Raw genomic sequence first — 15,051 nt, forward strand, 5'->3', positions numbered from 1 at the left:
TCGCTAACAATTGCTTCCTTTTCATGATCCCTAAAATCAGCCATGCATGTTCTGCCCTCCCACTTTGATTCTCAGATTCTCAAGAGAAGCTATTAAGCCATTCATAGCAATGTACAGTAATTGTCCCATCATTAGATTTTGCCATTTGGCTCTTCTCCACCCCCTACTTCTGCATGAATTTACTGTCACGGCCAATCCAATCCGATGGGTGGCCATATCTGAATCTAGATCTGAGCACTTGGAGAAACCAGTAACACATGGGCAAGTTCCCTACATTTCCAGCTTGTAGTAAGGCATGGAACAGTTTTCCATACCATGTGGAGGTGACTGGCTTCCCATGTGGCTGCAACCACTTCACACAAAATTGCCAAGAAGCACATTCCCGCTCTACATCCAGTGCCCTCTCATCGTACCTATGGGACCGCCTCTTCTGATATGCCCCACGGAGCACCTTACGGTCTGCTAACAACAACACCTTGAAGATCCTGGGCCCCAGGGAAATTAGACTGCCCTCGACTAGAGCCAGGGCCTTTTTGGCTGTGGCCCCAGCCTGGTGGAACGCTCTCCTACAAGAGACCAAGGCCCTGCGGGATTTGACATCTTTCTGCAGGGCCTGCAAGATGGAGCTGTTCTACCTGGCCTTTGGGTAGGATGCAATTTGACTTACATTCCTTTTACAAGCCCAAAGGAGGCCCCCAACCCACTCAGATGTCCTTGTATGATCAATGGAAACAGTTGGTCCTGGCAAGTTTTAACCACTCTCAATTCCAACCAGATAATTGCCGCCTGTCCACATTTTAACTTGTCTGAATTAATTTTAAGACGTATTTTAATTAATTGATGTCTGTTTTTATGCATATTATGTTGTTTTTATGATGTTAGCCGCTCTGAGCCTGGCCTTGGCAGGGGAGGGCGGGATACAAATAATCTTTTTATATATTATTATTATTATTATTATTATTATTATTATTATTATTATTATTATCATCATCATCACTGTTTTGGGAAGTGGTGTACACATGACATTATCTGCAACCCATATTTGAAAGGTAAAGGGACCCCTGACCATTAGGTCCAGTCGTGACCGACTCTGGGGTTGCGGCGCTCATCTCGCTTTATTGGCCGAGGGAGCTGGCGTACGGCTTCCAGGTCATGTGGCCAGCATGACTAAGCCGCTTCTGGCGAACCAGAGCAGCGCACAGAAACGCCGTTGACCTTCCCGCCGGAGCAGTACCTATTTACCTACTTGCACTTTGATGTGCTTTCAAACTGCTAGGTTGGCAGGAGTAGGGACCGAGCAATGGGAGCTCACCCCGTCGTGGGGATTCGAACCACCGACCTTCTGATCAGCAAAGTCCTAGGCTCTGTGGTTTAACCCACAGCACCACCCGCGTCCCGCAACCCATATTTATTCAGGGGGTAAACCTCCCTGAGTCCTCTGGGTATAGGGTGGGATATAAATTCAATAAATAAATAGCAAGTTTTCCATAGGAAAGTGATGGAACAAGTGGAGGTGTGGATGAGCCACTGAAATTAGTGCACCTCAGTTAGTAAGGTTCATTAATTTCATCAATTCCAAGGGTCTACTCTTAGTATGGCTAACATTGCAAACAACCCATCTCATATTATTCATGTTGTGGTGTCTAAACACCCAAGAGCCCAAAGATAAATATTGAGGGCCCAAAAACAAATACACTTTTCATGACAATGTGGACTTGATGACTATTTTCTTTTTCTTTTTTAATGCTAAATTATTTTTTATCAGTTTCTTGAGATTGAGATGATAGTTAACCCAGGACAGGAATTTCCATTACTGTGAACTACAGGGGAGTGGAGTGAGATCCCATTGTGGGGGTACCATTTTGGGCAGCAAGCCTGTGTGGTAGATAACCTATAGTTCTGCCTTTAAACTTTTGGGCAAGCGCTATTGTCGTAGCGTACTGGAAAGGTCCCAGCAGAATGTTGCTTTGTTGTGTTTTCATCCTCATTTTCGTATGGGGCTGTGTAAGAAGTCCTTTTGGGGCGCTGAAAAGAAAAGAGTCTTTGCAGCAAAGGAGCGAACTTGCAACTGAAGAAAGAGCATATGCCATCTACCATCTGCGCTTTGTTGCTTCATGAAATTTCTATGAGGCATCCTTACAGGCCTTTGTTTTGATGATGCAAGCAGGATTTTGTGGTGCGCAAGCCACACATGAGAACTCAGACAAGCGCAAGGGTAGAGCTCTTCAGCTCAACAAATGAAATAGTCTCCATGACCTACTTACTAAATATAGCTCTGCTACTCTGCCTCTCTAGATATTATCCCAATATATGGAAGCCTGGAGGAAAGGAAAAGAAAGAAAGAAAAAGGAAAGACAGGAACTTTTCCGTTTCTATTCCTTGAGATGAACTTTTCCTCTCCTACCTCCTGTGGCTCTGGAATTCAAATGTCAGTTTTCCAGAAATGCATGCATTATCTTTTGTTTACTTGAATTAAATAAGCTGGATCAAGTATTGTTAGCAGCAGAGGTGGCTGGTGAAGTCAGAACTGCTGGTTGCCACCATGGATTACAATTGAGGGAATTGCTGTATGTACCAGAAATGATGAGGGCGGAAGCAGTGAATACCTCACTCATCACACTCAAGCTTAGGGCTCCTTAAGGCTGTTTTACTTGTTTGCAGTGCTATTTTTCTAGAAAAAGAGGTGCCAGAACCCAACATATTTTCTTATAATGGCAAAGGTGCCCATCTGAAAGGTGCCAGAACTGAGTTCCAGTGAGTTCCAGCTGAAAAACAGCCATGCTTGTTTGTTAAATTTCTATCACTCCTTTCCTCCCTACAGAGCCTAGAGCAGCAAGCACTTCTGTGATAAAGCAGTAACATTAAAAATAAAATAAACATTTTGAAAACATTGTAATTTGAAAAAAATAAAAGCACCTGAAAACATTTAAGAATAATTCAACACAATAAAACAGTAAAACAAATTTTAAAAACTTATGTAGCCAAATCATGTGTTTGAACAGGTCTGTGAAGAGTATGCCGCTTTTTGAAAATAATTTATTTTTTAAAAAGAGTTTCAACAACAAAAATGCAGGAGCTTTGAGGGCCACCAAAACCTTTTAACATCAAGGCATCACAGTGGGGAACACATAGGAGCAGTCAATGCTTTTTTTAAAAAAAAAATTGTGGGTCATTGAGGCCCACAAAAAATGATTACTGGGGACTGGATTCAGCACATGGGCCATTGGTTACCCACCTCTTCATTTAATGATCCCAAAATTTATCCAAGGAGCATTTTTCTCACTAAGGGGGCAAGACAAGAAGATTTTAACCTTTTGGAAGCTCCATTTCCAAAGTCTTCCATAGATCTCTATTGGATCTAACCCAAATCAAATTCTCGGGAAAGCAAAAGGGTGTGTGTTTTGTTTGCTTTTGCTGCTTTTCCTGCTGTCATTGTTGCTATTTGATTTGTTGCATTGTTTTTATCTTGATGATCCGACGTGGGACTCTTTTATTTCTGTTGTAATTCTAGCAATTATTTTAAAAATAGTATCTGTGCGTATAACTCAGGGTGTGCAATTTTCATTCCTCACCCCATCCCCCAAACACATACACGCATGATAGCACAGCAACAAATCAGAAACAAACGATTTATCGGTCCTTCCCAAACTACATTGCATTTTCCTTTGGATTTCATTTTCAAACAAGGAGTTGGGGGAGGTTTTATTTTTAAAAGAAATGCTGTGCCATTAGGAGCATTAAATATGTCAAAGAGACATAGAGAGCTCTTCCCCTCAGTGTAAACCTGAAGTGCTGAAATTTTGGCTTTATTATATTTAGGTGGTAAAACTGCCAAGGCAGATTTCTCAAGTTCCATAAAATTCAAAGCAGTTTCAATTAAGGCTGGGAAAGAACTGGGTTACAAGCCCAACTTTCAGCAGCTGTTGCATCTTTATCCCAGAATCCTAGGTGTGTACGATGTAGGTCCTGCACCCCAGAAAGGGGGATCACAGACAAATGTCCCCTGAATTTTCTGCAGTGAGAAGATAGAGTCACTGAGGAAGGGAGCCAGTGGAGGGTATCTTGTACAACAACCCTCTAAAGTTCTGAAGCCCAACAAACCCTGTGGCTTTGGCCTGCGTTGAGTCACAACAAGGATCCATCATCTCCCTCTGAAGAAGAAGGAGGAGGAGGAGGAGACACCATTATTTATACAGTGGTACCTTGGGTTACAGACGCTTCAGGTTACAGACACTTCATGTTACAGACTCCGCTAACCCAGAAATAGTACCTCGGGTTAAGAACTTTGCTTCAGGATGAGAACAGAAATCGTGTGGCGGCAGCAGGAGGCCCCATTAGCTAAAGTGGTACCTCAGGATAAGAACAGTTTCAGGTTAAGAACTGACCTCCAGAACAAATTAAGTTCTTAACCCAAGGTACCACTATATGCCGCCCATCTGAATGGGTTGCTCCAGCCACTCTAGGTAGCTCCCAACAAAAAATAGTAAAAACACAATTCAACATCAAACACTAAAAACTTCCTTGAACAGGGCTGACTTCAGATGTCTCTTAAAAATCACATAGCTGTTTATCTGTTTGACATCTGCTGGGAAGGTGTCCCACAGAGCAGGTGTGACTACTGAGAAGGCCCTTTGCCTGGTTCCCTGTAACTTCATTTCTCGCAATGAGGGAACCACCAGAAGGCCCTCGGAGGTGGACCTCAGTGTCCGGGCTGAATAATGGGGGTGGAGACACTCCTTCAGGTATACAGGGCAAAAGCCATTTAGGGCTTTAAAGGTCAGCACCAACACTGACCGATTGTACTCAGAAACGTCTACACAAAACATTCACAGAATCCAGGAAGGAAAGAATGCTCTGTCTAATTTTCCATCTTCTGATGTAACAAAAGTGGTGAAAACCTCATAAGCAGTTATGTCTAGGGCTAAGTCTTGTCATCAGTGAGGGTGACTGTGCTGCAACTTAATATTTATTCCTAGACTTCATTATTGTGGGGATAAGCCAATGAAAAGTGTCACAAGCAACTTGCCCAGGAAATATTTCCTCCCTTAGAATGACCAGGTTATGAGAAGCCAGGTTGTCAAAGCATTAGCTAGGAAGAAAGTAGTGGGGTGCCTTGAATTACCTATCACTGCTGATTCCTCCTTTAATGTAGCAAGTTTCCAAAATAAAGCTAATTGCTTTAACATATAATTATTTATTATTTTTAAGAATAAGAGCATCAAGCACTAATTTCCATCAGGAAGGGCAGACTGATCTAGTTCCAGTCAATGGCAACTTTGCATTTATTCATTCATGAATCCGTTCCACCCCGTTTCTGAATTAATCTGTGAATTTTTGTTATTAATACTCTGCAGCAACAACAAAAATATTTAAATTCATATTTAAATAATATTCTATCAAAAATTATGCATTTAACAACTTTTCAAACAGGATTTTCCCAATGGAGTCATCCCACGCATGTGTCTGTGAGTCATTGAGTAACCATGGCAGACATGCTTGTTCAAGGAAAGCCCAAATTAAAGCTTATCTGCTGTTTGGCAGATAATGGATGAGTTAATTTTGATCTCATCTAAGCCCTGAGGGCTTCTAGAAAGGTCCCTCTTTTATAATATGACGTGCCTTGTTCTTTGAAAGTCTATTGCATTTGCAGAACCAGATTTACACCAAATAGGATGGACTAGGAGAAACTCAGTACAGAGCTACGACAAAATTGCAGTTACAGATAGGTAGCCGTGTTGGTCTGCCATAGTCAAAATAAAAAAAATTCTTCCAGTAGCACCTTAAAGACCAACTAAGTTAGTTCTTGGTATGAGCTTTCGTGTGCATGCACACTTCTTCAGATACACTGTGTTGGTGTAACTAACTTAGTTGGTCTTTAAGGTGCTACTGGAAGAAATTTTTTTATTTTGACTATGGCAGACCAACACGGCTACCTATCTGTAACTGGAACCATGGAAGGCACCACATTGAGCCGCATGAAATGGAAGTCCATCAACCTCACCAAGAAACTTGCACAGGTACAGACTGATATCTTCTTTCTTACTAAATGCAAGAACCTGGACATTATACCCAAGGATCTTAGAATTAAGAACCCTCTACAATCCACATATCCCACTGAATATGCAAGAAAACTATGCAACATGTGTATCTGAAGAAGTGTGCATGCACACGAAAGCTCATACCAAGAACTAACTTAGTTGGTCTTTAAGGTGCTACTGAAAGAAATTTTTTTATTTTGACAAAATTGCAGAAACAGAAAGAGAATCAGATATAAATTCAGAAGGAGAAAGCATCCATTTGTGTCATTCTTGCCATGGGGGGATTTTTCTATCACTAACACACAGTGCTGGCTTTCCGCTAGCTAGAAAAGTTTTCTTTCTTTTTTTTAAAAGTCGCCTCTGGGAAAGAAAGAAAAAAGTGATTTTGCAGATGAATAAAAGAAGCAGGGTTGAAGGAGCTCTGCCGTTTTATTTGGGGCAGGATACTCTGTCTCGTTTAACTCTAGCTGTCAACATTTTAAAACAGTTAAAACATTTAAGCTCTATATTTTTATCCTTCATGGTAAGCAGGAGTTACCTTCACTTTTCCATGGAGGAAAGGAGAAGGGCCAGAGGTCAGTAGCATCGGCTTGGAGTGCAGCAGCTTCCAATCCCCAGCATCTCTAGGCGCCCATAACCAAAACTGTCGGACTTGCGTTCGGCCAAGCTACTCCTCTGGTCGAGCCCTCCGACGTTGATTAACAACCTGAGCCTTTGGTGAGGCTCCAGGCACGTTCCCTCATTACGCAGAGTATGCAGCAGCAGCAGAAGACAAGAAATACGAGCTGCATGCTAAGAGTTTTATTTCTAACTACACATACAGTAAAGAAATATACATCCTCTCTCTGTGAAACCCGAGAGGCAACTGGTACAAAGAAAACAGGAAACCAGTAATATCAACATCCGTCTCCCGTGAGACTTCCAACAGTCTGGAATGTAAACAGAGTCTTGGGACTCCAAGCACTGCACAGTGGCAATAAACAGAAACCTAACAGAAAGACCCCTTGTCTGAATCCCTGGAAATTCACTGCCACTCAGTGTGAACAATACTGGACTAGATAGGCCAGGAAGAGAAATTCATCCTGTGAGCCCCACCTGCAGTTTATAGAATCAGTGCATGAATTAAGGGTCATGGTCCAGCGGCAGAGCATTTGCTCTGCATACAGAAGGTCCCAGGTTTGATTCTTGGCATCTCCAGGTGGGAGAAAGAAAGACCCCTTGAGAGCACTGCTAATCAAGGTAGACAGGGCTAAGCTAGACGAATAAATAGTCTGGTGTGGTATAAGGCAGCTTCCTAATGTTAAGTTTCCTTTTTTTTAAAAAAAAACAAACCCCAGATACTGAAGAAACGTGAAAGCGTGCTCTCCTTCATGGGGAGCATGTGTTGCAGTGGGGGCAAACAAGACATCCCTCTGTTGCTGGGCGGGTTAATTTGGATGGCCACAAATCTTATTGGGCACCTCTTGGTCATTGGGGAGAATTTGATGTTGCAATTTATGATTGACAGCCAAGGGGCTATTTATTCCCTGCGCGCAGTGTTGAGCTGCCTCTTTCTGCTGCATCAGATCACCCTCCCACCCTCCCTATATTTAGGACTGTTGTGTTGACCTTGCTATGCCTGTCATGGGGTCGTCTGCTTTGGGGCAGGGGCCTGGTAGGAACTTTTCCATTAGGCTGATTGGCTGGTGCCATTTGGTTTTGGCCTACTGCGTAGCAAAGTCATCACAACTTGTAAGGTTGTGGTTAGGCATTGGTTAAATTTTGTTGATAAAGGGGTACGGTTGGCTGTTCCTGCCCCTCCAATGTTGCTGCTGCAAGGGTATTCTGTTAAAGGAATCCAGGGGCTCACCATGCTCTTGTCTGAACCCCTGTCAAGGGGCTAGGGCCATGCAAGAGCCCCTGGGGGCATTTGGGGAGAGGTGAGGGCCTGGCACCCAGCTCTATTCTCTTCAGATACCTGAAGATATTTGAAGAAGTGTGCATGCACACCATAGCTCATACCAATAACAAACTTAGTTGGTCTCTCAGGTGCTACTGGAAGGAATTCTTTTATTATGGTTTTAAAAGTGAGTCCATAAGTTACTGTGGAGGCCAATTCTGGATCCACATGTCCTTCCACAGTGGGGACATAGGTTTCCAGGCAGGAGTTGATCACGGTGAGGGTTTGCCAAGCGTGCCTTCCTCTTAGCGCATTTCTCCCTTTCGTCCCGAGTTCGAGCCTCTTCAAAACCCATGACACCTTTAGTAAAGGCTGTTCTCCAATTGGAGTGTTCACAGGCCAGTGTTTCCCATTTGTTGGTGTTTATACTACGTTTTTAAAGATTTGCCTTGAGACAGTCTTTGAACCTCTTTTGTTGACCACCAGCGTTACGCTTTCCATTTTTAAGTTCAGAATAGAGTAGTTGCTTTGGAAGACGATAATCAGGCATCACACAACATGGCCAGTCCAACAAAGTTGATGTTGAAGAATCATTGCTTTGACACTGGTGATCTTTTCTTCTTCCAGTACCCTGGTATTAGTTTGCATGTCCTCCCAGGTGATGCGTGAAATTTTCCAGAGACAGGTGTTTGGCCAGGTGTGTGTCCCTGCCCTCCCCCCGCACTTAAAGTACGATTCAGCCTTGCTTACCTGTTTTCATTAAGGAATACCTAAATGAAATTTCAAAACAATCCCTCTTCATTACAGGAATGCTGACCAGAGAACTGATACAAGCAGAAACAGCAGAATCAGTGTGTGTGCCACACAAAGCAGGCTTATGCCAAAATTTGGGCTGCCAGCTGAAATAAGAGTGAGCTGTACCCAACAATGTTATATTCAGAGTAGATCTGCTGAAATTATTGGACCTAATTTAGGATTATCAATTCATTCCAGTTGGCCTACTGTGGGGAAGATTAATATTGGATGCAATGCCTCATCATTTGCTTTTTAGCTAGATACCAAAAAAAGGAAGGAAGGGAAGACAGGCAAGAACAATGGCTCGTTTCTCTCTCTCAGATATTGTTGCACATTACCAGCTGACTAGACAAGGTTTTTCTGTGCCAAAAATTGTTGGATCTTAGAGTCACTGGTAGGAGGTGCATACTCTTCTCTCCTCCAGTTCTTCCCTGTGTATCAATATTCATAAATCGAGGGAAATTTCCCTAAACATAGAACCATTTTGATAGAAGGAAAGGGATCCTCCCTAAGAAAAATAAGCAAGCAGGTATTTTTTAATGTATATTTTTTAAAACAAGATTTGTATACCTCTTGCTTGATAAAGAATTAGAATGATGTTAGAATGAAATTAAGTGGTTCTAGCAGCAATGTCATAAAGGTGTATGAAAAAATGGCCGGTTAATAGGTGAGAATTTAAAGCTATAAAATATTAGGTTAAAGGATTAAGACAAAAACAAAGAGGGAAAGGAATTGCTGAATTAACCAATTGAACTGGAATACAAAAAAGGGAGGTGAGAAGAGGTCAGGGAAGCAAGGAAATGAAATGTAAGATACGGAAGGATTAATCTGTCTTTAAGTGTTTTTTTAACTTTTTTTTCTATATTTTGTATTTTGTATGGTTTTTTATATATTTTCCCTTGGTTTTTTTTTACTTTTAACTATGTAATTTTTTGTTTCTGAAATTTTAATAAATATCATTTTTTTAAAAAAAAAGCAAGCAGGTATTTTTTAATGTACCGGTATATTTTTTAAAGCAAGATTTGTATACCTCTTGCTTGATAAAGCAAATGCTTGATTCAGGCAATTTAAAATTGACAGTGCTTCCAATCACTGCATCAAGGGCTCCTCTGTGTCCTAGACCAAGTGAGGAGAGGAGCTTTCTGCCTGTACACATTCAACTGAAGAATTCTTCCCCCAAAGAATCCTGGGAAGTACAGTTTGTTGAGGGTATCCAATCAGAATTCTCTGCTAGAAATCACTATCCCCTCCCATGACTTTGCGGGCGTCAAGGTTAAATGCCTGTGATATAGATGTGTCCCCAGCAGCATTGCTTCATTTGGATATAGCCTGGGTGCAATTTAAATCAAAAGCCCGTCTTAAGAGAGTTTAATTTTCTTTGATCAAGGGTTGAATGGAGATTTGATCCAATTATGGATCAGCTTGTTGCCCGTCGTCGTCCCCCATTCGCCATCTTGACCAGCATAACTCCAGGCAGTCTCATTTGACATACGTAATTTCCCAAAGGACGGCTCCTGACAAGCAATCTTTCCTGGAATGACAGTACGACTTTAGGCAATCAGCAAATCCCGAAATAGCAATATCTTTTCCTGACAGCTTTAATTCGGATGCTGATTTTAAAACTACACATAACATAAGATGGTTATAGATGGGAGTCGGTCTCAATTTCTTGCACGGTCCTCCTTATAAAGATGTAAGCTCTGCTGCTGCACAAAGGCACTGAGAAAGGGGACAAATTGCAGTAGAAACATAGCCACGTGTGCTTTTTGTACTAGTTATAAAGCCTGGAGCTGTGCACAGATTGATGCATCTAGCTTCGCACTGCCCATACTGGCGGCCACCCATGATTTCAGGCAGGGTTCTCTCCCAGCTTTATTTGGAGATGCCATTGTGACTGAACCCAGGACTTTCTGCATGCAAAACAGGTACTCTGCCACCAAGTTACAGCCCTTTCCCTTCATGTAACTCAGTGTTTCCCAAATGTGGGTCTCCAGTTGTGTTTGGACTGCAATTCCCATCATGCCCAAAATATTGAAACTGCTTCCCTAGTTATCCTTAACCATCTTCTTTAACCCCTGTCTTAAAAACGTGGTCTTCATTAGGCATTATTACACTTTGTGGTTAATTTTTACAATATACTACCAATAGTAAACATCCTTGCCGTTTTTCATTGCTGGTTAGGATGTATTAATATTGCTGTTAATAATAAAGAAAAGCACCATCGGCAAGTAATTAAAGGAGTATGTTGTTCAATCATTCATCACTGTAACTATTTCTTATGCCACCCTTCAGTTACATTCCCTGGGCAGTTTACAAGAAAAGGGAGGAAAAAATACAACAACTGAAATGTGAATACAAAAAACAAAATGAGCTAAATGTCACAAATCCTCAATTATGGTTTACTAAAGCCAGCCTCCTTCAACCCATCATTTATCAAACTGTTCTATTTAAGTTAATCAGTTAAGATTAGTCATTAGTCACTAAACTGTGGTTAGTAAAAAACAGAAGCAAAAGCTCTAATATTATACCCTCCAGTATACCCTAATATCATACCCTCCAACGATGAATATAGGGACATCCCATTCCATCATGATAATTTTTATTATTTATACCGCACACATCTCATTGGGCTGCCCCAGCACTCTGGGCAGCTTCCAACATTTATTAAAAATATAATAAACTATTAAACATTTTTTAAAACTTCCCTGTACAGGATTGCCTTCAGACGGTTCAGGGGGCGGACAACTCTATACCCTCCAACATTCCCCAAAGGAAACAGAGACATCCTAAGGAAAAGTGGGACATTCCAGGATCAAATCAGAAACTGGGACAGCTTCTCCAAAGCAGGGACATCCCTGGAAAATAGGGACACTTGGAGGGTCTGTAATATCTTAGCAGCGGTGCTGAAGAAGAGATGGAGGAAAAGAGAGCCCAAAGCTTGCCTTGTTGATGATGGTTGATGATGATCAACCATTGTTTACAGTTGTATCCAAATGCTTATTGAGTATAGGGCAGGATTTAAGGAACAGACATAAGGAAAGCTGGAAAGCAACCTGTGGTGTTAAAAATATGCTGACTGGGGTAACTTTGTGGTTTTCCAACACAAGTACACAACAGGGAAGGCTGGAGTTCAGAGGCTCTGGTTAGTAAGGCAGAGGTCTGAGGAATGCAATCTTTGTGTCTTGTTCATCACATAGAAGAGGGGAAATATGGAGGGTATTTGCATGTATTTTTTAGGAGGAAAAAGAGAAGGGAACACTAAAAACAGGTGAATAAACAAGAAGACCAAGCCTCAAAATGGTACTGAAATATAATCAAAGAAACAAAATACACAATCTGTTTCAGATGACCAGATGTGTGTTGTTGTAGTATTTGTAACCAGCTACAGCATCCTTTGTTCCTGAGGAAGGTTGAAACCACAATGTGTTAGGTGTTTTGTATATTTGTTTTAACTTCCCTTCATGCCTCAGCACCAATTTGAGGAATAGACTTGTTTTCCAGTCATGTTTCTTTGGGGGAGAGTTTGGCTGACTGCGGATTATTTAGAAGTTGTTGAGCAACTAGGGCTTGTGGCAACATTGGCGTAGAGTTAGTCTTGTGATTGCACCAGCATCAACAGTCTAGTTCACATCCATTTGTAGGGAGGAGAAAAAGCAGCCAGATCATTTTAGAAGTTCTTATGGGAAAGAGTGATAATCTGGGGTGTACTAGATTGTGGTAGGGTAAGAGGACTATACCACATAGGAGGAGGAGCTCAGATTAGAATTGTGTACTTTCCATCTGTTATGACCCAGTCTTGCCGAGCAGCAAAACATAAGGGTTTCTTTGAAACTGTCATCAGAAACAGAGAGATAGAAGCAAACACCATCAATCTGTGAACCTTCAAAAGAGGAATTCAGTGATTTGGAAGAAATTTTCAATATGTAAAGACAGTAGAGAAAAAACAGATGAGGGAGGCTAGAAACAGCTATTCCCAGGATCATGCCGAGTATCCTTATCTTTGCACAAAACTTTCATTGAATGTAATGTTTGATTTTCTCCAATATTTATATTTTATTGCTTGATCTCGTTTGATTATCTTCCTCCTGCAATCTATTGGCATACTTGAAACAAAGAAAAATTCACTCTTTGAGACCGTAGTCTCCCCTCTGCCAAATTCAAGTATTAAGCATTTATTTATTTATTTAAAAATGGAAGCTTTGGGTAATGAAAGCATTAGCACAGGACATAGTGAATTCATTTTTCTGAAACAGCACTTGCAAAATTACATGAACCACAACTCTCAGCTTGTGTGGCAATCCCTGTGTTCAAACATCAAGGATTTTTATCATTATTTGACTTCCTTCTCTATATGCTTTTTCACCACCCATCTCCAGAGACAGAAATGGTGGAGTGACAAGCCGCCTAGATGTTTTTAATGTGAAATGAAATGTGCTGCTTTTTGTTGCTTGTGTGTATTAAATTTTTTATTTTAATGGCATGTCAACCTAAAATATATACACGAAAATGACTTAATACGTTTGAACTTAGGAGAACATCACTCTGCAGGTCACTTTATTTATTATTTAGCTACAGCTCCCTTGCACACCGTCTTGTCACAAGAAGCAGAGCATGATGATGGCTGTTTATTTATTAGGATGAGGAGGAGAAGGCAACATCCTTTGTAACGATTGATCTGAGCATGCCCGGAAACAGTTTGGAGTCATTTGAAGTTTCTGATATTTTTGTCTATGGGTTAATCTGTTGCAAAGGCTGTGCTGTTTAGGACTACAAGGGTGCATATAGTATTTTCCTCATAACTACAGAATGCCATTACATTAAAGACCTATCAAAGCTTAAGGGCTGATACATCCAACCAGAGATACATTCACTCTGCAGAGGTGCAGTGTTGGTTTCACAATTCTATCCAAGATGTATAAAAGCATGTCAAATAAATGCTGGGAATGTATGCAGATAGATAGGACATTCTTCCCTAAAAAGTCAGTCTATAAATTTTAGGATTTGGTTGCTCAGCATACAAGAAATATAAACTTCAAGGCATGATTACAAGGAAAGGGTACTGGGGAAATTGAACTGATGGCAGAACTATACCGTACACTTAAAGGACACTGAATACTTCTGCCAAAGAATTCTGGGAATGGTAGTTTTCCCTCCTCTCACAGACCCATAATTCCCAGGTATCAAACTACCATTCCCAGAATTCTTTTGGGGAAGTAATGTGCTTCAGATTTGCACCAAGTGTCCTTTAAATGTACGGTATGGATCTGCCCTCAGCCTAGGCTTACTCTATGAAAAGGATGGAATAGTAATTTATGTTCAGTTCTAGCTATTCCTTGTCAACTGGTTGTTTTCAGATTACACAGCACAAAGACTCAAACAGACCTGCGTTAATACCAGGGCTATTTTTTCACACACCCTTTTTCTTCTACTGAGATCATGTAGCACTCAAACAAAATTGAGAGGTTGCCGTGCCTCCCACCTCAGCTTCTTGTTGCATAGATGTTTTGTCCTGGAAGGTTTCGTTTTTAATTTTGCAGACAATAATAATGAATAATGCAGATGAACAACTAGTGCGGCAGAGCTGCGTATGACAGAGAGCTGGTGTTCACACAGGAGAATGGGGTATCATTTCATCTAGCTACTTTGAGTGGCGCTGTGTATGCATTGCACAGTTTTTATTGTTATTTGCTGTCGTCTTCTGCCACCATCAACATTTCCAGATTAAAACACCGCAACGTTCATCTGCTCTCCGTCTTTGGCTTGAAAGTGACAGTAATTATTATTACATGATAGCTAATCAACAAACATCATTGTCACACGCTACTTAATGATTGTAGATCGCTTGCGAGCATTAATGGGGAGATGTATAAAGAGAATATGAACCTACGGTACAAGAGAACATGAACAGACAATTTGATTCTCAACTGCAATACAGCTCTTTTCTTTCTCTCCTTATTATTTTTTTCCCCAGTTCAGGTTTGGAATTCAGTAGCATATATTTATGAAAGCATGATCAGCATTGTAAGTTTATCATTGTGTTTGTCCTAAACAGGATAAAGGCACCCCTTACAGGGGATGCTAAAGTGGAAATCATTCCCCATAGTCCTTGACTTGTCATTCTATGAGAGAGAGAGAGAGAGAATTGGATAGGTACTGTTCTTTATATGACTGGTCACAATGTTTGGGTCATACTTAATCAAGCAAATAGAATCTATTTCAGGTAATGCCTTTATATTTTAATCGTTATTGCCACCTTGTGGCAAAAACAAATTCTGCCTCATGGGTAATTTAGTGCATTGGCCACACAGTCTTACAAACCCATATCCTCCCACATTTCTC

General features: G+C 41.1%; 1 long non-coding RNA gene across 1 annotated transcript in view; it reads left to right on the plus strand.

Moving 5' to 3' along the window:
- LOC309535210 overlaps positions 1 to 15,051 on the plus strand; it is a 170,613-nt gene that overhangs the window by 131,176 nt on the left and 24,386 nt on the right. The window lies entirely within an intron of this gene.

Source organism: Podarcis vaucheri (genome assembly GCF_965113315.1).
Source record: "Podarcis vaucheri genome assembly, chromosome: 6".
Classification (NCBI taxonomy): Eukaryota; Metazoa; Chordata; class Lepidosauria; order Squamata; family Lacertidae; genus Podarcis; species Podarcis vaucheri.